Below are 25784 nucleotides of genomic sequence, written 5' to 3' on the forward strand. Positions count from 1 at the left end.
GCACAGCTAGCAGTATGCCACAATAGTGCGACAATTTTATCGCCACATTGCGATATTCTTGGATCGCAGACTCTAATTCTGGAGCTACATGTACACCTGCACTCGACAAATCACATTTCGGTGTCTGGCGGTGAGTGCTGCTTGTACGAGAAATATTTCATCCTAGTCCTCTTCGGCAGCAAGTAATGGCGGTTGGTATCCCCACTTCCGCGTGTTGTATGTCTTCTACCATACTGTAGCGTTTACCGTCAGACCTTTTTTACGTTGAAACAGGATCGTCAAGGAGAAATAACACTTCACGTTTCTCTAGCCCACATTAAAAATACGCACAAATGAACTGCCTGCCTCCGTGCACTCTGTTCCTATTTATACATATTTCGAGCGTTTTAGCAAGTTACAACATTCTACGAATAAACAATTCCCAGAACCTTCCTAAAGTCACAAATGTTGAAAAATAAATAATTGTAGGAGGGAGTACTGCTCGTTGATATCCACACGCCACAAGGAGACGGTCGTAACTGCCGCAGCAGGCCATACGACGTACACTGCCTTGTGCCACTAAGGGAAACTACCCATCGTATCCCCATCAGATTTAGTGGTAAGGGCACCCAGTGGATAGCCCGTTAAAAACTGAACACAGATCAAACATGAAAATAGGAAGAACGTGTGCTGAACTATGAAACAAGAAGCAAAATAGAAACAGTGAACGGTCCAAGCTCAACATGTGCAACATCGAGCGAGCATAAATAGCCATGGTGTCGTGGTTATCCGGCTACGGTGTTCGACGGCAAAGCCGGAGATTCGGGTTCTAATCTCGAGCCGCATTTTTTTTTTCACGAAATGATGAATAACTGTCCCTGCGGTCATTGACGTGTCTGTTCGCTGTATTCAAAATGTGTGTGTGTGTGTGTGTTAATTGGCTCAAATGGCTCTGAGCACTATGGGACTCAACTGCTGAGGTCATTAGTCCCCTAGAACTTAGAACTAGTTAAACCTAACTAACCTAAGGACATCACAAACATCCATGCCCGAGGCAGGATTCGAACCTGCGACCGTAGCGGTCTCGCGGTTCCAGACTGTAGCGCCTTTAACCGCACGGCCACTTCGGTGTGTGTTAATTCTTAAGGGACCAAACTGCAGAGGTCATCGGTCCCTAGAATTAAACACTACTTAAATTAACTTATCCTCAGACAACCACACACATCCATGCCCGAGGAAGGACTCGAACTTCCGGCGGGAGGGGCCGCGCAGTCCGTGACAAGGCTCCCCAAACCGCGCGGCCACTCCGCGCGGCTTCAAATTTGTGTCTATGTGGTGGTGTAACGTCCGTTTGCAACACCGAGGGGTGAAGAAAGAACCTCCAGACGTATGTACCTCCTATTTTCTCTACACAAGTACGGGGGGTTGGGTTGTTCGGGGGAAGAGACCAAACAGCGAGGTCATCGGTCTTATCGGATTAGGAAAGGAAGTCGGCCGTGCCCTTTCAAAGGAACCATCCCGGCATTTGCCTGAAGCGATTTAGGGGAATCACGGAAAACCTAAATCAGGATGGCCGGACGCGGGATTCAACCGTCGTCCTCCCGAATGCGAGTCCAGTGTGCTAACCACTGCGCCACCTCGCTCGGTACACAAGTACGACATGTTATGACTCTTGCGTTCTGTTTTGGAAGTTCTGACTCTTGAATTCCTTTGTTGTAACATAGTTCACATCCGTTTATTTGTCGTTTTTATTTCTGTGAGAGGTATATGCGGCATCTCGCCTGCTCCTACTGTTCATCACATTTACTCGGAACGGTAATATATTCTTATCACTTGACTCATATTCTATAACCTATGTATAGTATGACAACTACCAAGACTACAGAAGGAAAGCAGATACGTCGAAGACAGGACGGAAAGTTCATAACTTTATGAAAAAAAAGGATCACGAGCGAGATTTTTACACGGACCTCCTGGTCTGCAGTCCAACGCTGTGATCACATAACCACAACGCCGTGATTCTTGCAGTTCGCTCGATGTTGCACATCTAGGGCTTGGACCGTTCACTTTTTCTGTTTTGCTTCTTTTTTTTCAGAGTTCAGTACACCTTTTTCATGATTACGCGCTTGATCTGTGCATGTTCAGTTTTTGGCAGGCTATCCACTGGGACATTTTACCACTAAATTTGAGATAGTGGGATGGGGAGTTTCCCGTGTAAACATGAGCCGGCTCTGCTCTGGACAGGCGCGTCTGAGTCTGCTGTACCACCACACATTAAAGATAAAAAGTGTAACAAGTAATTAGAAATTAGATATAATTTTAATTTAATATCTTTTAAAGAATATCTTGAAGTAGATCGGTGATACAATGATGAGTCGGACGACATCCTTAATAGCCGGCAACTCAACATTTGGGAAACAGTGGTAGAGTGGTTCTGTGTGGCATGGATTGGACAGGTCCTTGGTATATTCAAATGGTTCAAATGGCTCTGAGCACTATGGGACTCAACTGCTGAGGTCATTAGTCCCCTAGAACTTAGAACTAGTTAAACCTAACTAACCTAAGGACATCACAAACAGCCATGCCCGAGGCAGGATTCGAACCTGCGACCGTAGCGGTCTTGCGGTTCCAGACTGCAGTGCCTTTAACCGCACGGCCACTTCGGCCGGCCCTTGGTATATTCCCCGAGGTACGTGACACTAGATGTGGCTAAGCATAGGTCAAGTAATTCCCAAAAATTACGGGCGGTACCTTGAGAGCACGGAGCCAGCGTCCGATAAGGTCTCAGGTGTGTTTCGTAGGGTTCAGATCAAGCGAATTTGGAGGCCAATACATCAACGTAGGTTCATTACCACGCTCCTCAAGCCACTGAAGCACGATTATGGCCTTTTGACGCTGTCAGTTATCCTGCTGGAAGACACCAGTGCTGTCGCGGAAGACATGAAGCATGAAGGGACGAAGGTGGTCCGCAACGATGTTCACGTGGTCTGCTGCCGTCACGGTGCCTTCGGCTGCTGCCACAGATCGCTTGGAAGCATTAGACACGATACCCGACGGCACGCTGTTGACGAAGGAATGAGCATATGGAACTGTTTCCCAGATATGTGAGTGGTTCGAAGACTTCTTACGTAATAGAACCCATTATGTTTTCCTCGACGGCGAGGGTTGATCAAACACAAAGCTATCTTCAGTAATGCCCCAGGGAAGTGCGACAGGAGACTTATTACGTTCTATATACATCAATGATTTGGCGGACAGGGTGGGCAGCAATCTGCGGTTCTTTGTTAATGATGCTCTGGTGTACGGGAAGGTGTCGAAGATAATAGGATGATAAAAGATGACTTAGACAAAATTTCTAGTTGGTGTCATGAATGGCAGCTAGCTCTAAACTCTAAATGAAAAAAAAAAAAAATGTAATCCGAATGTGTAGGAAAACAACCCACAATGTTCGGATACAGCACCAGTAGTGTTCTGCTTGACACAGTCAAGTCGGTTAAATATCTCACCGTAACGTTGCAAAGCGATTTGAAATGGAACAAGCATCTAAGGATTGTACGAGGTAATACGAATGGTCGAATTCGGTCTACTGGGAGAAGTTTACGGAAGTGCGGGTCATCTGCAAAGGAGACCACGTATAGGACGCTGATTCTTGAGTACTGCTCTGCTGTTTGGAATCCGCACCAAGTCGGATTAAAGGAAGACATTCAAGCAATCCAGGGGCGAGATGCTTGATTTGTTACCGGTAGGTTCGAACAACAGGCAAATGTTACGGAGATGCTTCGGGGACTGAAATGGGAATCCCTGGAGTGAAGACGATGTTCCTTTCAAGGAACAGTATTGAGAAATTTTAGAGAACCGGTATTTGAAGCTGACTGCAGAATGATCCTACTGCCGCCACACATTTCACAAAGGACCACGATGATTAAATGCGGGAAATTAAGGCTCATACGGAGGCACATAAGCAGTCGCTTACCCCTCGCTTTACTTGCGAGTGGAACAGGAGAAGAAACGACTTTTGGTGTTACACGGTTGTATGGATGTGGATGTAGGAGCTCGGGTGAATGTCATCCATAATATATATCGAGTAGCCGTTCAGCCGGATGACGGCCTATCCGGAACGAGCTTAAAAAAAAACAAAAACAGTCATCCAATCGACCGGGCGATGTGCTTCCATTCATCCACAATGACCACATACCCGCTGCAGTCGTAACTGACGATGTCGTCGCGTCAATGTGGGAAAACGTAAGGGTCACCCGCTGCTGAGCCCCATGTTAAACATTCTGGGCAGAACTGTACGCTCCGAAACACTTGTCCCTGCATCAGCATCGTGCCACATATCGCCGCCTATCCGGTTTTACAGAGCTGGTAAGTCTCCGACCTCCACTTTCCGTGACGATGTGTACACGTCCAAGATCTTTTCGGTCGCTCGTGGTTTCGCCGTCCTTCGACCACATTTCATACATGGTGGCGGCGGTAGCACGTGCCCAGCCGACCAGATTCGCCGTTTCCGAGATACTTATTTTCAGGCGTTCGGCCCTTCGCCAAAGTCGCTTATGTCAATGGATTTCTCCGTTTCCGGCCCCTATATTCGCTGCATTGGTTCCCCATTCTTCTTTGTTCAGGCTATACAGGGTGTTACAAAAAGGTACGGCCAAACTTTCAGAAAACATTCCTCACACACAATTATAAAAAGATGTTATGTGAACATGTGTCCGGAAACGCTTAATTTCCATGTTAGAGCTCATTTTAGTTTCGTCAGTATGTACTGTACTTCCTCGATTCACCGCCAGTTGGCCCAATTGAAGGAAGGTAATGTTGACTTCGGTGCCTGTGTTGACATGCGACTCATTTCTCTACAGTACAAGCTTCAAGCACATCAGTAAGTAGCATCAACAGGTTAGTGTTCATCACGAACGTGGTTTTGCAATCAGTGTAATGTTTACAAATGTGGAGTTGGCAGATGCCCATTTTACGTATGGATTAGCACGGGGCAATAGCCGTGGCGCGGTACGTTTGTATCGAGACAGATTTCCAGAACGAAGGTGTCCCGACAGGAAGACGTTCGAAGCAATTGATCGGCGTCTTAGGGAGCACGGAACATTCCAGCCTATGACTCGCGACTGGGGAAGACCTAGAACGACGAGGACATCTGCAATGGACGAGGCAATTCTTCGTGCAGTTGACGATAACCCTAATGTCAGCGTCAGAGAAGTTGGTGCTGTACAAGGTAACGTTGACCACGTCACTGTATGTCGAAGTGTTCGTACGCTACTCAACAGCAGAGTCGGTGACCGATGGATTGGTAGAGGCGGACCAATTCCATGGCCTCCACGCTCTCCTGAACTCAACCCTCTTGACTTTCATTTATGGGGGCATTTGAAAGCTCTTGTCTACGCAACCCGGTACCAAATGTAGAGGCTCTTCGTGCTCGTATTGTAGACGGCTGTGATACAATACACCACTCTCCAGGGCTGCATCAGCGCATCAGGGATTCCATGCGACGGAGGGTGGATGCATGTATCCTCGCTAACGGAGGACATTTTGAACATTTCCTGTAACAAAGTGTTTGAAGTCACGCTGGTACGTTCTGTTGCTGTGTGTTTCCATTCCATGATTAATGTGATTTGAAGAAAAGTAATAAAATGAGCTGTAACATGGAAAGTAAGCGTTTCCAGACACATGTCCGCATAACATATTTTCTTTCTTTGTGTGTGAGGAATGTTTCCTGAAAGTTTGGTCGTACCTTTTTGTAACACCCTGTATACTTTCCTTACTGCGTCATGTGTACGCAACGCCACCAGGTGTCATTCAGATTGTAGGCCTTAATCTTATTTTTCGAAAAATGCCATATTACCACCTAAAGCTGCTGATAAAATACTTTATTTATACTTATACGTCCAGTCTATCGTCTGACCGTCATCAGGTTCATAAAGGTATTCACGGTAAGGTGTAATACAAACTCGTTATCGTCAAGTGATAAACGTAATTTGACTACTGTGTACTGTTCATGGTTTCATCACTTGACGGTAGCACGATGCTGTGAATACTCTTATGAACCTGACGATGGTCAGACATCAGAAACTGGATGTATAAGTATAAATAATTTTACCAGCTGCTCATGCCAGTAATACGACATTTTTCAAATATATAAGAGCTGAGGGGCACCGACGTCTGAAAACATATGATAACATTTTCACTCATTAGCATTTATTATTGTGTAATTTATGTAACAACAGCAACTGGAATATACCCTCCATATCCTTCTGTAGTAATTCGGACTATTTGTTATAACCATTACAAGACAAAACTTTCATACCAAATAAATGCGGAAACAAATATATACCCCGGCATTTCTCCGACTTTATCCTCGTGTTCACTATACAATGGAGAAAGTACTGTGTTTCCTAACTGATAGAGGACCTTGGTCTACAGGAATAATGTGCTGAAAGATCTATGCGATACATAACGCCCCTCTTGTAGCGCCTGCCACAGCATTTTGTTGAGCATCTGTGTGGCGCCCTCACGAAGACTACACAAAATCAAGTTCTTCAGTGAATCTTCCCTTCTGAACGCAACGTGGTTACGGTCCAAGGCCTACCAACAGTAAGTCTGAAACTTGGTCCGGCACACAGTTTTAAACTGCCAGGAAGTTTCATATCAGCGCACACTCCGCTGCAGAGTGAAAATCTCATTCTGGGCACAGATTTCTTTCTCTCAGCTGAAGTTCACAGTCAGGTAAAATTTTGTAAATGGCATCATGGTCGCCTAGGACCATAAAATTATTTATTAGTACAGCACGCTATTGCCATTTACGCTGTGTGGCAATTATCAAGTGGTACTGCAAAAACACTTCCCCTGCTCCTCACTCTCTGTGGCCGCCTATTCCTCCCTCATCTCTGTCCACTTCATTCTCCCACCTCTATCTGCTCCATCTCCTCCTCCCCCTCTCTGTACACCTTCTCTTTCCCATTCCCCTCTCCCTCTGTCCATCTCCTCCTTTCCTCTCCATCTACTTACTCCTCCCTCTCTTTCCGTCCATCTACTCCTCCTCCTCTTCTGTCCACCTTCCCTTGTACCTCTGTGCTTCTCTTTCTCTTACCATCTCTCCCTCTTCATCTCCTTCCTCTCCTCCCCTTTTCTGCCTGTCCTCTCTCTCTCTCTCTGTCGATGTACTCCTCCTCCTCTCTTTGTCCATGCAGGCTCCTCCCTCGCCTTGTGTCCACCTCCTCCTGCCTACCTATCTTTATCCATTTCCTCGTCCCTACCCACCCTATCCATCTGCTCCTTCCCCTCTCTCTGCTGTTCCCTCCTCGTCCTCCATACACTCTCTGTCCATCTCCTTCTCTCCCTCCTCCTCTTTCCTATACATCCTCATCCTCTGTTCTCACCCCTTCCTCTCGCTCTCTCCTCCTCCTTCAGCCTCTTTCTCTTCATCCTCTCTTTCCCCACGTCTCTATTCATCAATTCATCAATTGATTAAGTGAACTTCTTGTGTCTTTTTTTTTTCAATGTTTCAAAAGCAATAGCTTTCATTGTGTCTGTCCACGATTTTTATTACGTAGCGTTGTAAGCTCCCCACCTCTCCTAAATTTCTATTGGTAGCTTGTGTATTAGGACAGTGATTACGCTAGAGATCAAAGCTAATTACGTCCGCAAGTACGAGAGGAAACTGATGCCCTTGTCACGGTCAGGACAGGAAGCTGTAACGTGGACGCCATTTCAGCAAGAGCAGGCAGCACCAGTGCAGGCTTGTTACAAATGGTCCACGTACATCACCAGGCTGAGACGCCCTGTATCGGTCGATTTACCCTGCTTTGCCCGCCACTGTGGCCGAGCGGTTCTAAGCGCTTCAGTCAGGAAACGCGCTGCTGCTACAGTTGCAGGTTCGAATCCTGCCTTGGGCATGGCTGTGTGTGATGTCCTTAGGTTAGTTAGGTTCAGGCAGTTCTAAGTCTAGGGGACTGATGACCTCAGATGTTAAGTCCCATAGTGCTTAGAGCCATTTCAAACATTTGAACCTGCTTTGTCCTCCCTACAGTGTTGGGGGTCTCTAGTCACCTGCCTGCGACCTGCACGCCGCTCCCTCCAGAGCCAGGGCCGGTGTTGGCTTCGTCTGGAGCGCTGCTCCGCTTGCTGGCAGCGGCCGCGGATGCAGGAAGGAGGTTTCTCTCTGCCTGTCGCGAGCTGCTGCAGGCAGCAGTTGTTCCGGTCAGCTCAACTCTCTGCTGACCCAACCTGAGGTGTAGCGCCTTGCATCGCGTCTTTGTAAGTAAGAGAGGGAGGCGAGAAGACAGATGCGATGAGTCACGATTATTGCGTGACAGATGCGCTCGGATCCAGTAGCTGGCTGCAAGTACACTGATGTCCAAAATTAAAGCAACAAACGGAACTTTTCCAAGGTTGCGTTTATTATGCCACACTCCAATATCCATCGCGGTAGACAAGGATATTCTTCGTTTTTTCCAACTTAACGGATTTGCACACACATCGACAACTGGTTAATGTACTCAGTATGATGTGTGACCTTCGCGGGCATTAATACAGGTCTGACACCGACGGGACATTGTGTGGATGATGTCATCAATCTCATGTTGAGGCAATAACGTCCATCCTTCCTGCAGAGCTGCTCACAAGTATTGGAGTGTGGTTGGTGGATGTTGACGTGATGCAAACCTAATGCATCCCAGATATGCTCCATGTGATTCAAATCGGGAGAGCGAGCAGGCCACGCCATGTGTGCAATATGTTCCGTTTTCCAAGACAACATCAGCCATCCGTGGTCTATGAGAACGAGCATTATCGTCCATCAATACGAAGTCTGGGCCCACAGCACCTCTCAACAACACAGACGAGGTCCCAAGAACTCGTCACTATACCTGACAGTAGTTAAACCTTTCCAATTCACCCGTACAATTTCATGAAGAGGTGTTCGAGTGGTCACCACAATCCCTGCCAACACCATTAACATTCCTCCTCGATATCTGTCTTTTTCCACAATGTTTGGATTCCGAAATCATGTTCCACTTTACCTCCAGATGCGAAAGCGTCGAGAATCACTCTCCAGACCAAACTGGGACTCATATGCGAAAGGAACATTGGCCCACTGTTCGACCGGCCATGTGGCAATTTGACACCTCCACCCTAGACGTTCCCCTCTGTGAAGATGCATCAGAGGTACACATACGGAAGGTCTCTGACAATAAAGGCTACCATGTCGAAGCCTTCTGTACACCGTTTGTCTCGATACAACAAGTTCAGTTGATGCTGCGAGGTAAAATTCCAGCTGACGTACAGTATTAAGGCGGTACTGTCGCGCCCTTCGGGCCAAATAATGGTCCTCTCCTTTTGATATCACATGTGGACGGCCATGCCCTCGCCTTCGGGATACTGTTTCGGTCTCTATAAACTGTCGCCACATCCGAGAAACAACAGAGCGATACACATTAAATTCTCGGGCCACATCAGTTTGCGACTGTCCTGCTTCCATTCTTCTTATGGGCCTCAAACACAGAGAGACTAGTACGTATCTTCTTTGTGCCATATTGCACCGCCTGTTAATGTATACACAGCGACTGTGGATGTGGGCCTACCCGGAAAAAACTACCGCATTTACCCTGACATCATCGTCGACGTGCTTGTCCATTGACCGGAATGTCACCTTCCATGAAGAACACGGTTGTAAGGACATTTGTTGACATTTTGTATGATTATACCGTGAATTAGACACAACACGGGGAAATAGCGGCTTACTGCTTTAATTTTGGACACCAGTGTAGTTACAACTGTGGCCGAAAGGTGTCAGCTTCTTAAGGACTGTGAAATTATCAAGCAGTTAAAACCGTATATTTGGGAAACAAAACTGTATTTATTGCAGCTGTTTAACTATCGCTAATTTGTTTAATTCTTAATGCGAATGATGGTGTGAAGGTGAGGTATTAAATCAATGGATATTTTTGTGTGTATTAACTGGGTATACCTTAGCGTGAGAAATGTGTACAGAGAGAGTGAGTTATACTGAGGGGAAATCGCAGAGTGCAACCAGCCAGTTTATGGGACTGAGAAACAAGATACATTTTACGATAATTTAGTTTCTTAAAGAGGGAGTTACTTTCATATTTGTGGATTTTATAAATTTGTTCTTTTGATGAATTGCTCTTAATAACTACTAAGTTGTGGTTCGTCTAAATAGTTGGTCAAAACTAAAAAAAAACTAGTATTGGATTGATCACGATGTATACCAGCCAATCAGACGACCATATGTTCGCGCGTATTTTGTGGACTAAGAGGATTGCTTTGTGAAATCTAGATCGGTTCGGATATTGGCCGTGATGATGTTCGGACGTATGTATAAGGAGCTCTGAATAGAGTGATAATTTTGTGGAATGATTAAAACGTGACCGTGGAGTGCCGCAAAGTGGACGCGAACGTGTGAAAAAGACGAACACGTGAAACTCCGATTTTAATATGTAAACCGTGACTTTTGAATAACCAAAATTGAGCGGCGTGTTATACAAGCCGTGAGCGTAGACTGAACATTCGTAGTGGTCAAATTCTGTAATATTTCAGTGAGCATTCTGTCACAGACAATCCGTTTGTTACTTTTTTTTATATCAGGTTCGCTTAACTACCATAAGTGGTTATAACGAGTGAATGTGGTTCAAATAGCTCTGAGCACTATGGGACTTAACATCTGAGGTCATCAGTCCCCTAGAACTTAGAACTAATTAAACCTAACTAACCTAAGGACATCACACACATCCATGCCCGATGCAGGATTCGTACCTGCGACCGTAGCGGTCGCGCGGTTCCAGACTGAAGCGCTTAGAACCGCATGGCCACTGCGGCCGGCGAGTGAATGTGATTGCATGTCAATGTCGAAAGTATAACTTCGGATTGGAATGGACTTGGCAGAGTCTTGTATCAAAAAAGTGACTATCCAGTTGTTAGCCGATGGCTGCAGACACAACATCGCTGTTACAGAAGCCTTTGGAAGCCGTTTACCGATACAGACCACTGATAGGATCGTGTATGCGATTAGAGTTCACCCCCTCAGCGTCTGCCTGAATAAAACTAAACTCGGATGATGAGTAAAATTGAGCAACAGTAATGATTAAAAATGCAGAGAGTTCACGTGAGTTTAACAGAGCATTGTCTTGTGTAGATGCAAAGATAAATGTTACGCCAGACACAATTATTGAAGATCTAAAACAATAAGCTGAAATTACAAACAAAGTGCCAGTACACATCGTCGGCCGGCCGAAGTGGCCGTGCGGTTAAAGGCGCTGCAGTCTGGAACCGCAAGACCGCTACGGTCGCAGGTTCGAATCCTGCCTCGGGCATGGATGTTTGTGATGTCCTTAGGTTAGTTAGGTTTAACTAGTTCTAAGTTCTAGGGGACTAATGACCTCAGTAGTTGAGTCCCATAGTGCTCAGAGCCATTTGAACACATCGTCGGTTTTAAATGGACATTGGAAAGAACACAGAGAACCTTTAACCGTATATGAGACAACTGCTAATGTCTCTTACAACTGCGACTTCCAAGACACTGGAGATAAACGTTGTAGGGACACACGAGAATTAGAATATGTGAAATATATTACAGAATACATTGGGCATACATAGGAAAAGGCAAAAAGAGAGTTTCCGAATGGTCGAAAGACTCAGTACTTTTTTGTTTTCTTTTGTTATTTACCAATCTTCTGACTGGTTTGATGCGGCCCATCACGAACTGCTCTCCCGTGCGCGACCTCTTAATCCCAGAGTAGCACTTGCAATCTGCGTCCTCAATTATTTGCTGGATGTAAATCAATCTCTGTCTTCCTGTACAGTTTCTGCCTTCTACAGCTCCCTCTAGTAGCATGGAAGTCATTCCTTGATGTCTTAGGAGATGTCCTATCATCCTGATCCATCTCCTTGTCAGTGTTTTCCACATATTCCTTTCCTCTCCGATTCTGCGCAGAACCTCCTTATTCGTCACCTTATCAGTCCACCTAATTTTTAACATTCGTTTATAGCACGCCATCTCAAATGCTTCGATTCTCTTCTGTTCCAGCTTTCCCCAAGTCCACTTTACACTACCATCCAATGCCGTGTTCCAAACGTACATTCTCAGAAACTTCTTCCTCACATTAAGGCCTATATTTGATACTAGTAGACTTCTCTTGGCCAGGAACGCCTTTTTTGCCACTGCTAGTCTACTTTTGATGTCCTTTACCGCCTATCATTAGTTATTTTTTTTCCTACGCAGCAGAAATCCTTAACTTCATCTACTTCATGACAATCAATCCTGATGTGAAGTTTCTCGTTGTTCTCATTTCTGCTACTTCTCATTGCTTTTGTCTTTCTTCGGTTTACTCTCAACCCATATTCTGTACTCATTAGACTGTCCATTCCATTCAGCATATCATGCAATTCTTCTTCTCTCTCACTTAAGAGAGCAATGTCATCGGCGAATCATATCATTGATATCCTTTCACCTTGAATTTTAATTCCACCTTTGAACCTTACTTTTATTTCCATCACTGCTTCTTCGATGTACTGATTGAACAGTAGGGGCGAAAGACTACACCCTTTTTAATCAGAGCACTTTGTTCTTGGTCGTCCACTCTTATTATTCCACTTGGCTCTTGTACATATTGTGCATTACCCGTTTTTCTCTATACCTCACCCCTATTTTTCTCAGAATTTCGAACATATGCACGCTCCTTTCATGATTAATGCGTGCATCCGCTAGAAGGCTATTGCTCGTAGCTCTACGGCTGACCTCGCCCGAGACACGCAGCTCGGTCGTGGTTGAGTCACGTACTCGTAACGAGTCACGGAATCGTCGTTGTTTCTGCGCGAAGAGTACCGAACATTTACGATCTCGAGTAAATCCGTGAAGCAGACGCACCCACTCCTTGCCGCGCATAAACCAGGATACGGCCTGAGCGCAACCGAGACCACGCGCAACACAATGCCGCACTCCACAAACGTCGTCGTCAGGATGAGAACAAAGCAAGTATTAGTGCGCGACAGTTTGTCGACTTTGAAGGCTGTGTCCTTACGGTGTGACGAGATTCAATCGAAACTCTGTCAGTTCAGCAACAGTGGTCGAGCAGTTTCTGTTGTAATGCTTCGCCGGAAAATTCCGCCGCGACCGAAATGAGACTGATATGGCAAATTTATGTAATTAACAAATGGTTCAAATGGCTCTAAGCACTAAGGGACTTAACATCTGAGGTCATCTGTCCCCTAGACTTAGAACTACTTAAACCTAACTAACCTGAGGACATCACACATATCCATGCCCGAGACAGGATTCGAACCTGTGACCGTAGTAGCAGCGTGGTTCCAGACTGAAGCGCCTAGAACCGCTCGGCCACAGCACCCGGCAAGTACTTAACAAGTGACTTCAGTTAATGATGGTCGCCTCCAAAGCAGAACCGTTTCGACTTGACACGTGTCTATGTCCGCCCCTCTTGTTGCTCAAAAAGTTTCTGCTAGTCGTTTTCTGTGAGGCTGCCGAAGAGTTCCGCTGCTATTATCAGTTTATGCGTATCGAAATATGTTCGGCAGTGAGTCTAAAAAGCTAATGACCGCAATATTTCGTGACCGATATTACGGGCAAATCCGTGTTGTACTTAACTTCTGTGAAACGTGTTCACAGTTGCGCATATGGACAACCATCACCTGTAAAATGTAATGACGACAACGAAAATTTGTGCCGCAACGGGAGTCGAATTCGGATTTCCCGATTACCACGACCTGTCTTCCTACCATTAGACAACCTGAACACGCTTCAAGGCCAGTCCAAAACTTCCATATGTTATCAATCATGTTTCTGCAACCAGCACTCGTACAACCATTATGTACATTCCTGCACAGGGGAGACATTTTAATTGAAAGTCGCTTATCAGTTGTCGGCGGATAAATACAACATTCCAGTACCTGCGTTGTTCAGAAGCACGATGCATCTATATCTGCAGGAACTTCGCATCGTACTTTTGAACAACACATGCACTTAACTTCCAGCTTCTGCATAAAGGTTGAGAGAATTGTGTTCTTTAGACGCCATATGAAACCTTCAGCTTTACTATTTTCTTATGTTACTTTACTTGGCCTTCGGTGCTGCTGCATCACAGAGCCGTCAGATTGTACAATAAATTTTCAAATTAAAAAATACGGGGTGGTCAGAAACAGTCTGAAAACCTAGAAAGGGTGTTGCAGGCGAGGTTGTGCCGCGATATAATTCATAAGAAATAATTCGATACGTACGCTGTTCACGAGTTATTTAGCATTGAAGTTAGGCAATTTGGTCATTTCGCACCCAAATTCAAGAACATGCACGCGCTAGAATGCGGTGTTGCACAGACATCTGTGGTTCGTGAGTTACCAATTGTTCAAATGTTCAATACTTATTAAAATGTGCTATTCTCCGAAAGCAATAAATTTAAGCTAGGTGAGAGAAAGCTATGTTTGTTCCGTTTGAGGAAATCAAACATAATACAAATTTGGTGACGCTGTGGCAGACTGCTTGAATACGAGCGCGACTATCTGGTTGGCTAACTTCAATGTTAAGTAACTCGGAAACTGTGCAAAGTATCGAATTTTTTTCTTAACAGTTATTTCTCAGTAGAACCTCCCCTGCATCACACTTACAAGTTTTTCGGACTGTTTCTATGCACCCCCGTACATTGATAACAAACTTGTTCCGAGCACGTTCTGATAATTTTCACAATTAGTTTCTAAGGATTGCAAATAGTTAAATGCAACTGATGCGCGCTGTGCAAGAGAGCAATAATAATCAGATTAATAGTATTTGTAGATGTGTTTTGCTATTTGAGCAGTAAAATAGTTGAGGATGGCCGTAATGGAGAGGATACAAAATGTAGAATGACCACTCCGTAGAATAGTCACGTCAAAATTCCACGCTTTTCACTGACGCTGGGGTTGCACGAAAGATGTGATGAGCAGCATTTGTTAGGGCTGACTACATGTACACGTTTGCAAAAAAGAAATTGAAATCATCTGCCGAAACACCAGAAAAAATTCGGCTGACGACTCCTAGGATATACACCCTGTACATCTGACTGTAGCAACATTATATTTCAGCTTCGGAAACAAAACCTTTCAGATGGTAAAGCGTAAAGCAGTCTAAATAAAAGAAACCACTTAAAATTACCAAGTCGTCAGATCAACTGGTAAGTCGAACTTCCATAAAAATTGTAAAGCGCATTCAGCCGAATACAAGTTGAACTGGAATTCGAGTGACAAAATTTGAGAGGTTATTGACCGATATTTTCTGAATATTTGCGCCCGTGGTTTCCGGTGATGTATTACGGAGTAAATGTATTTGGTTTGATTTCTTACCTCAATTTTCCTTTGTGTCTGTTCTGCAGTGAAAATATCTGCACAACAGTTGAAATGACAATTGTATGCAGTTCGTGCCTTCTTTGGAAAGGAACTTTTGCGATCAGCTCACAACACTAATGCCCACCCTAGTCTTCGCCCTCAGGCTTGTATTCAGTAGTACTGCTCTGCTCTGTCTCGTGTTGGTTTTTCCGCGAGTTTTAGTCGTGCGCTAAACGGTGATAAACAGCAGTATGGACAGGTTTACTGATCATGAGTTGACCGATAGGGATCTCCTTAATGCGTTTTCTGAATGCAGTGGAAGATCGTCACAACGAACAAAGAAGCTTTGGTGAAGTGTTCTAGGAAAGAAGGCAACCACATCACGCTACTTTTGCGTTTTGCATGTTGTTGAATTACTAATTTTCTGTGTTGTACCTTTTGGTGATGCATATTACAACCTCGGACGACAACCGAATAAATCACAATTTCATTAATCTGTAACGAGCCGCTGGAGACGACGGGTGCCTACTACAATAATACTCAGAAAATATCCATGAACAACATTTGAAGTTTTGTTTGTGGCGATCGTATTCAATCTCTGACAGTATTGTAACGAATCAGTTTCAAATCCTTGACAGCGGGCAATTTTTTTTTATTCCGTCTTAAATTAATGTTCCTTTCTGTTTCATTCACGGCTGTTTGTAGTCCTTGTATTAGACGCAGCTAAAGAGCTACGATGGGGAAAACGCCGGAGCAGCACTGCTAAGACATGGGGGTTCAGAGCCCCGTAACGCCCCTAAGCAGCTCAAGACGAATGCCGGGATGGCTCCTTTGAAAGGGCACGCCCAGTATCCATCCTCCATTCGAACTTGTTCTTTGTCTCACTTGACATTGTCGTTGACGGGGCGTTAGAGACTATACTTCGTTCATCTTAAGTGCAAACATAATGTAAACAACTAGGAACTCAATGACTGGTGTTATTGCGCTCTTGGAGGTAGGTCCAACCTACGTATTATATATTTTATTACAGTGTCATTGTAAATGAAAGTTTAAGGTAGTCTAATGTCTTAATAGCCATCAAAGTTTTTCTTAGTCATGCTTTAGCTACGTAGTTTTTACCTTAAAAGCCGGCCGAAGTGGCCGTGCGGTTAAAGGCGCTGCAGTCTGGAACCGCAAGACCGCTACGGTCGCAGGTTCGAATCCTGCCTCGGGCATGGATGTTTGTGATGTCCTTAGGTTCGTTAGGTTTAACTAGTTCTAAGTTCTAGGGGCTAATGACCTCAGCAGTTGAGTCCCATAGTGCTCAGAGCCATTTGAACCATTTTACCTTAAAAACCGCGTACAGTCGCAGGCTCTGTAAACGCTGCTTCTGCGCGATTATCGCGCTGTCAATACGTAATGTCAAAATCGCTCACACTTCTTCCTGCACTGAAGTAAAACATTCACGGATCACCGTCAAAAATGATGAGAAACAAGTTGTTCTTAATGTTTTTCATGGCCGGCCGAAGTGGCCGTGCGGTTACAGGCGCTGCAGTCTGGAACCGCAAGACCGCTACGGTCGCAGGTTCGAATCCTGCCTCGGGCATGGATGTTTGTGATGTCCTTAGGTTAGTTAGGTTTAACTAGTTCTAAGTTCTAGGGGACTAATGACCTCAGCAGTTGAGTCCCATAGTGCTCAGAGCCATTTGAACCATTTCATTTGTTTTTCACGAAATTACAGAAAAAAATGGGCATTTACGTTTTTCGAGAAACTCTGTTTACTAAATGGAACATATTTGGGATAATCGGTAGCATTGGAACAAAAAGTGGCTCTGAGCACTATGGGACTTAACTTCTGAGGTCAGCAGTGGCTCTGAGCACTATGGGACTTAACATCTGTGGTCATCAGTCCCCTAGAACTTAGAACTACATAAACCTAACTAACATTAGGACATCACACACATCCATGCCCGAGGCAGGATTCGAACCTGCGACCGTAGCAGTAGGTCAGCAGTCCTCTAGAACTTAGAACTACTTATACCTAACTAACTTAAGGACATCACACACTTCCATGCTCGAAGCAGGATTCGAACCTGCGACCGTAGCGTTCCGCGGTTCCAGACTATAGCGCCTAGAACCGTTCGGCCACCCAGGCCGGCGGTAGCGTTGAAGTTTGGTATTGTGTGAGTCACTGGTTTCCTTCTTTTTTCGATCACTTCCATTCTTTGCACATTCAAATGTGAAATTCATCAAGTATATGCTCATTAATATATACTTAATCATCATTTTTATGACAAATGCACATCTTCTTCTTTCCGATTACGTATCGCACGCAGAATTTAAGTTTTCACTGTAAATATAAATTCTTAATCATCGATATTTTATAAAAGATTGTTACAGTTTCGTAAGTTAAGAAAACATTACAAAATTAAATTTTTGGGAGAAAAATGAAAAATCAAATTCTCTTTATTTTGATGACTCTATTGTCTTACACCAGAGATGTTGTCTCACAAGAGCGAGCGTGATAACTGTCGGAGAAATATGAATAACAATTTTCACGGCGCCGAGCACACCATACAATTGCCGCATTTTTACAGTTGCAACTGTATCACTGTAGTATGAATACCACACCAGTATGAATCCAACAGGATTGATATGGAGCCAAGTTAAGGGATTTATTGCGAGAAATAACAATTTATTTAAGCTGCCACACGTACTGGAACTAATGCACGACGCTTTGTCACACGTCACCACGGAACGTTGGCGGGATACATACGGCACGTCATAAAATAAGGGTAGAAAAGTGGCGCTTGGATGGCTTCGTGGAGTCTGTTGTTGATCGACTCCTTATCAATGTAGCAGATGACAGTTCCAGTAATAAAATTTGTTCCGTGGAGACGGATATGGAAGAAGTTCAAAGATTAGAAGAGAACTGGCTGTAATACCTTCAATGGCTTCAATATTTAACTGTATGGTGAAATGTCTAGATATGCTTTTACGTCACACATAGCTCACGCAGAAAAATTAACGTCTGTATAAGTTAGGAATTTTCATTACTCTTGCTTTTATTTACAATACTATTTTAGCTAAGATAGAGAGAGAGAGCATGCTTGTTTCCGTATGGTGACCTGAGAAGCGAAGTGCCGGAGTTTTGCCGTGTATCATTTCATTCTGTTTAGAAACGAAATGCAGTCGATGTTATATTTTCTACTCTGATCGTCTCATTTTACATCTTAACTGCAATTGTTCACTTCATTGGAGGTTAGATTAGCCCACCTTAAATGCGCTGCTAAACCTACTGTCTCTCGTCACTGCTGAGTCGATGTGGACGTAACTCACAGCACAAAACGTAAGCTTATTGTCGTACTTGACTGTAATCGAGACAGCTTGGCTCAAACGAAATCCAGTGAAGATCAAGCAAACGCGAAAGAGTACACGGTGTAATGTTTACATCAGGTTTATTCCTAGGATGAACACAGTATAGTATCGCTGCCTTTCTTTCCGTGCTTGCTGCTATTTGTCTAGAGTTATCCGCGCGATCTGTTACGGGGCAGACACGTAAAATAAACGGTAAATACGGCCGTCTGCTGTTTGCGAGGAAAGGGCCCGAGAGTGCGGCGTCACGCTCCCTACAGCAGTTGTTTGACATTTACCCAGCCACCGGCGCTGGCAATGCGCTTACGAAGCCCGGCGCTCGTAATTGCCGAGTAGCTGGCAATTTGAGCGCTTTCGCGGACAAACCGGGCAATACCGCTCGCGGTGAACAAAGCGCCGCGACGCGGCTAATTGCAGTACTGAGCCGGGCCGGCTGCAACTGAGACTTAATTAGGGGCTGTTGTGCAGCACGGGATTAACCTGCGCGCATCACGACTACCAAAGAGACGCCTCGGTGTCGTTCAAGCGCGCACTTCTCTGAGTGTACGAGGCAGCTCGTAATGCGCAGCGCTGGGCCGAAAGAGGCGCAACGACCACCCGAGAAGCACTGTTCGCGCTTTACGACTGCGTGCTCCGCCATAAGATCGGTCTCGGCGCGGGACAGAGCGTGTGACATTCCGCCGTGACTGAGTTCTCTCACTTTCCAATAATTGTCGCAAGTGTGTCTAGCGTGTACATGACTCACCACAAATGCTCAACGGTAAGGTACCGGCTTCTTTGAAACGGAATGAGCCGCTTTCCCTTGGACATAATAAACATTAAAGTCTAATGTCTTGCTGAACGATAATTTTTCGGCATCCCTTCTTCGTTATGATTGTTGACTCTGATTTGATATTGAACACAGTTTACTATCAAGTTTGTTGACAGTGTCAACGAGATTAGACGCGATCTGTTGTAATTTTTTTATTTATGTTGTTTTTGTTCTTGTTGTGGTCTTCATTCGAAAGACTAGTTTGATGCAGCTCTCCATGCGACTCTATCCTGTGCAAACCTTTTCCTCTCCGAGTAACTACTGCAACCTCTGAATTGCTTACTGTAGTCATCCCTTGGTCTCCCTCTGCGATTTATATCCCTCACGCTTCCCTCCAGTACTAAATTGGTGATCCCTTTATGCCTCAGAATGTGCCCTACCAACCGATCCCTACTTTTAGCGAGGTTGTACCACAAATTTCTCTTCTCCACAGTTCTATTCAGTACCTCCTCATTAGTTACGTGATCTACCCACATAATCTTCAGCATTCTTCTGGAGCACCACATTTCGAAAGCTTTTGTTCTCTTCTTATTTAAACTGTTTATCGTCCATATTTCACTTCCATACATGGCTACACTGCATTTCTACAGATACTTGTTTTAAAAAAAGGAAAGACTTTTTGGTAATTAAATCTATACACGATGTTAACAAATTTCTCTTCTTCAGAAACGCTTTTCTTGCCATTGCCAGTCTACATTATATATCCTTTGCACTTCGACCGACATCAGTTATTTTGCCCCCCAAATAGCAAAACTCATCTACCACATTAAGTGCCTCATTTCCTAAACTAATTCCCTCAGCATCACCTTATTTAATGTCCGCCCCCGGTAGCTGAGTGGTAGCCGGCACAGTAGCTCAGCGTTTTCGGTCAGACGGTTTAGCTACCCTCTGTAATAGAAAACAGAGTGAACAGATCAACGAACAACCTGAACGGATGTCATCGGACGCCCGCCACGAAAAAAGTCCGAGAACAATATACAACAAAATAACATTTAAAAAAAGTGGTCAGTGCGAAAGACTGTCAATCCTAAGGGCCCGAGATCGATTCCCGGCAGCGGTCGGAGATTTTCTCCGTTCAGGGACTGGGTCTTGTGTTGTCCTAGTCATTATCATTTCATCCCCATCGACGCACAAGTCGCCGAAATGGCGTCAAATCGAAAGACCTGCACCCGGCGAACGGTCTACCCGACGGGAGGCCCTAGTCACACGACATTTGCATTTACCTTATTTAATTCGACCACATTCCATTATCCTCGTTTTGCTTTTGTTGATGTGCATCTTATATCTTCCTTTCAACAAACCGTCCATTCCGTTCAACTTCTCTTCCAAGTCCTTTGCTGTCTCTGACAGAATTACAATATCATGGGCAAACCTCAAAGTTTTTATTTCTTCTCCATGGATTATAATTCCTGCTCCAAATTTTTCTTTTGTTTCTTTTTCTGCATGCTGAGTATACAGATTGAATAACATTGGGGATAGACTACAACCTTGTCTCACTCCCTTCTCAGCCACTGCTTCCCTTTGGTGCCCCTCGACTCTTATATTTATATTAGGGACTGAAAACCTATGAAGTCAAGATTGCACATTAAATCATATTTATTTCGACTGATAACTAGTTTCGGCTAACAATCTAGCCATATTCCGATCATAAAACACCGTTGATTAGTGTTAATACCTTTACGACTTCACACATATTTAATTTCTTCCTTAAATTGACAGCATCCATAGATTACATAGTTAAAAACAGCTTTTCATAGTTCCTGGCCAGTATAATTGAAAGGCTTTTATGAAACAAAGGCGTTGTGCCGTTACAATTTCGTACCTAATACACTCATAATATCATAACAGAGAGCATCATATATATTTTGCTGTAATGAACAAACTACGAGCTACGAAATATCAGACCAGTTGTTTGCCTACGCGGAAGAGTCACTAAAAAATAGAACACAACATGTTCACTGATGAGCCAAAGCATTATGACCACCTAATTAAAAGCGTGCTGGTCCACTTCTGGAACGCACTTACGCAATCAATGAGCGTGCCATGGATTCGGCGATTACTTGATAGGTTTCCAGAGCTTTGTGGTACTAGAGGCGTAGGAACAGGTCACACACACTTCCCGTAATTTAAGGGCAGTTGGTTTCTGGGCGCGGAGCCGGCACCCGATAGTGTCCCCGTTGATTTTCGTGGGATTCAGATAAGCCGAATTTGATGGCCAAGCCATCAAAGTGAGTTTACTACCGCGCTCCCCAAACTACTGCAGCACGGTTCTGGCCTTGTGACACAAACAGTTATCCTGCTGGAAGATGCCACCGGTTTTGGGGAAGACATCAAAACGTAAGGTGTTACAAGTGGTCCCTAATAATGTTCACATAGTCCACACCTGTCACGTTGCATCCTATTACTACCACAGGCCCCATGGAACCCCATGAGTGTCTCCCATAATATAATACTGATCCCACCGGCCTGCGTCCGTGGCGCGCTGCATCTTTCGAGCAACCGTTCGCCTGGATGATGGCGTAACTGTACACGACCACCGAACTGGTTTGACAATAAACGGGATTCATCCGACCAGGCGACACGACTGCATTGATCCGCGATCCAATCTCGATGATGCCGTGCCTACTGTAATCATAACTGACGATGTTGCTGGGTCAACATGGGAACACGTAGGGGCCCTCTGCTGCAGAACATCGTGTCCAACGATGTGCGCCGAATGGTGTGCTCCAAAACGTGTCTGCGCCAGCACTGTACTCTGTCGTCAGATCTGCCACAGATCACCGTCTATCCTGCTTCAGAGAGTTGGCAAGCCTCCTATCCCTATGTTCTGTGTCGGGGTACGGACGTCCACCTCCTTGTCGCCTACTCGTGGTGTCAGCATTCTTCAAACACTTTCCACTGACGCTCACGACAGCAGCACGCAAACAGCCGACCAGCTTCGCCGTTTCCGAGATGCTCGATCCCAGGCAAAGGGCCACAACAGTCTGGCTTTTGTCACAGTTGTTTAAGTCGTCGGATTTCCGCCTTCGCGCCACTAAGCGTCACTAGAACGATTTCCTATTCGTCTCTGCTCCGCTCATACTCTCTCTTACCGCGTCACGTGACCTCTGCACCACCAGGCAGCATACAGCCAGGCGGTGGGCAGTGGTCATAATGTTTTGGCCAATTAGTGTCTATCACCGAGTGGATAACGTCGGAAGTTGCCGGAGGATTCTTACCGATACAGATAAGTCGCAACGGTATAAAATTGTAGTAAAATGTAGGAAGACCTGCAAAAGACACGTTTTGGTGCAGATATTGGAAACTGACTCTTAACAAAAACAAAAGTAGGCGGATGTACCCAATAATTTGTTATTAAAAGATTGTACACCAATCACTGAAAGCAGTCAGATCCTTTAAGCAACTAGGAGTATGCTGACGGAACGATTACAAGTTGAATGGCCACACAAAAACAAATCGTGGCATATGCGCATGTCTGACTGAGATTCATTCGCAGAACCCTCAGGAACTGTAGTCCATAAATACTCATATTGCCCATCTGACTGGAAACGCTAATCTATAGGAAATTCGGAACATCAAAAGAAGAGCAGCGCGTTTCGTCACGTAATAGTTTAGTAAACGCTAGAGTATCACGCACATTCTCAGCCGACTCCAGTGACACACGCTGCAGGAGAAGCGTTGCTCATAGAAGTCTCATTTCAAGGTTAGAGTTTCGAGAGCGTACTTTCTTCGAAGAGTGAACCGGTACACTGATTCCTAGTACGTGTCTCCCGCGAAAAGACCAAGAAGTAGAAATTTTCCGCGCACTACTCGCGACTGGAACGGGGGAATTGCCACTGGTTCCCCAAAGTACCCTCCACCACACTCCATAAGGTTACTTTTGGGGTACAGACGTAGACTAGAGGTACGTCATCGTAATCCTCATTATCAGCACCTGTTTCACAACCTCCGATGTATGAGAAACTTCATCAAACGGCGTTGGATATTTTCCTCTATTTACACTCATTGCATTGCCTTTAGTAAGCTGCCAATCTTTCAGCGAGCGGCAGATTACCTGCAACTGTCTCTGCATTTCGTAATATTTTTTTAATGATAACACCTCCCTTTGCCCTACTGTAAACCGCAGTGGTTCCAGGGCAGGGAGGCAGGGGGAGGGTCCGAGTCCGGTGGATCAGGGTATTATGAATAGGACATTCATAGAGGCTAGAGCCCCATTTGAAAATGTTCTGCACAATTGGGGACGAAACGTTGGGCTACTCCAGGAAATTTATTCGACCATGGCAATATAGCCCAAAACATAAGTGTAACCCAATGTACACTGCCGGAAAAAAATAGACACCTGGAAAGATTACGTCGATTTTTATCCAATGATGGCATATGCCGCCTGAGGGATAGTAGATGTACTGATAATGGCTTCAGATTTATCAGCCAACAGATATTGCAGCGGGATAGCTACCAGAGCGCCATATGTGTGTGCCCTTTAATAGCAAACGCTCACAGCTAGAAGGTTCAGTCTGGTGCAAACGTGTGAAGCACGCAGTGAAACACGAGATGGAGACGCGCTCGTGCTTCCTACAGCCAAGTGAGTGGGTTTGAACGGGGTTAGGATGGTCCTCCGGAGAAGTAGAACGTCACTAGTGCAACAATGCTGGTATCAGTGCTCACGTGAACACTCTCACACCTGTAAACGAGGTTCTATGTCCATGCAGCACAGACGCCGCGTTTTAAGGGCAGCAGTGGCAGATTGTACAGCTACCACAGCACAGGTGAGAAGGCTTGGGAGCCCAGCCCGGTGGGACTACGGGCACGCACACCTCTAGCCTGACCTCCACTCGCGCCACAGCATCGACACGCACTGCTCGACTGGGGCCGTCAGAGAATCACTAGAAGATGGATTGGCGCGTCGTGGTGTTCAGCGATGAAAGTAGATTCTGCCTGCACGCCAGTGATGGTCATTTACACTTACGACTCAGGCATGGTGAGTGCTATCTTGTAGAATGAATTTGCCCAAGACGCCCTTCCCCCGCTCGCCCCCCCCCCCCCCCTGGTCTTATGGTTCAAAATGTTCAAATGCGTGTGAAATCTTATGGGACTTAACTGTTAAGGTCATCAGTCCCTAAGCTTACACACTACTTAACCTAAATTATCCTAAGGACAAACACACACACCCATACCCGAGGGAGGACTCGAACCTCCGCCGGGACCAGCCGCATAGTCCATGACTGCAGCGCCACAGACAGCTCGGCTAATCCCGCGCGGCTGGTCTTATCGTTTGGGATGCGATAAGCTGCAACTCTCGTTCACCTCTAGTGTTTCTGGAGCGAACGCCAATCAGCGCTCGGCAATGCAGAATGTTGCTAGACCCGTTATTTTCCGTTCTTGCAACAGGAAGGCGGTGTGGTGTTCCAACTGTTTAATGCTCGCCCACACACTGCGAGTGAAACTCAACGTGCTCTGCAAGGCTTGCAGCAACTTCCCTGGCCAGCACGATGTCCACACTTGTCTGCAATCAAGCACATGTGGGATATGATGGCACGAAAAGTGACTCGTGCGGCTCGCCAACCAACAACTCTACGTGAAGTCGAGCTAGCATGGAACAACGTATCCCAGGACTATTCCGCCCGTGGAGGCCACAGCACATACAGATATGTGTGTTTCAGCATGGGTCGATACCTGGTACGTCTGAACTGCTTGTGGTAATTGATCTTCAAATGTAATCATTTCACCGCGCGGGATTAGCCGAGTGGTCTGGGCGCTGCAGTCAAAGACTATGCGGCTGGTCCCGGCGGAGGTTCGAGTCCTCCCTCGGGCATGGGTGTGTGTGTTTGTCCTTAGGATGATTTAGGTTAAGTAGTGTGTAAGCTATCAGTTTAATAAGTCACGGCTGCAAAATACTAACGCGAATTCTTTACAGACGAATGGAAAAACTAGTAGAAGCCAACCTCGGGGTAGATCAGTTTGGACCCAACGACTTATTTTAGAAGCTAGATTAAGGAAAGACAAACCTACGTTTCTAGCATTTGTAGACTTAAAGAAAGCTTTTGACAATGTTGACTGGAATACTCTCTTTCAAATTCTGAAGGTGGCAGGGGTAAAATACAGGTAGCGAAAGGCTATTTACAATTTGTACAGAAAACAGATGGCAGTTATAAGAGTCGAGGGTCATGAAAGGGAAGCAGTGGTTGGGAAGGGAGTGAGACAGGGTTGTAGCAACACCGACTCAAAGGAAGGCCTCGGCGCTTGTTGGTGACGTCACTTCAGCTAGGCACGGCGAACGCCAGGTCTGTTGCAGGCAGAAACGCCTGGG

The 25784-nt window shown here is 45.4% G+C and overlaps 1 protein-coding gene across 1 annotated transcript in view; it reads right to left on the minus strand.

Annotated features, from left to right (window-relative positions):
• The window catches only part of LOC124596333 (BMP-binding endothelial regulator protein), a 694738-nt gene that overhangs the window by 614735 nt on the left and 54219 nt on the right, over positions 1-25784 (minus strand). The gene's annotated exons all lie outside the window — the stretch shown is intronic.

The sequence above is a fragment of the Schistocerca americana genome, chromosome 2 (genome assembly GCF_021461395.2).
Source record: "Schistocerca americana isolate TAMUIC-IGC-003095 chromosome 2, iqSchAmer2.1, whole genome shotgun sequence".
NCBI lineage: Eukaryota > Metazoa > Arthropoda > Insecta > Orthoptera > Acrididae > Schistocerca > Schistocerca americana.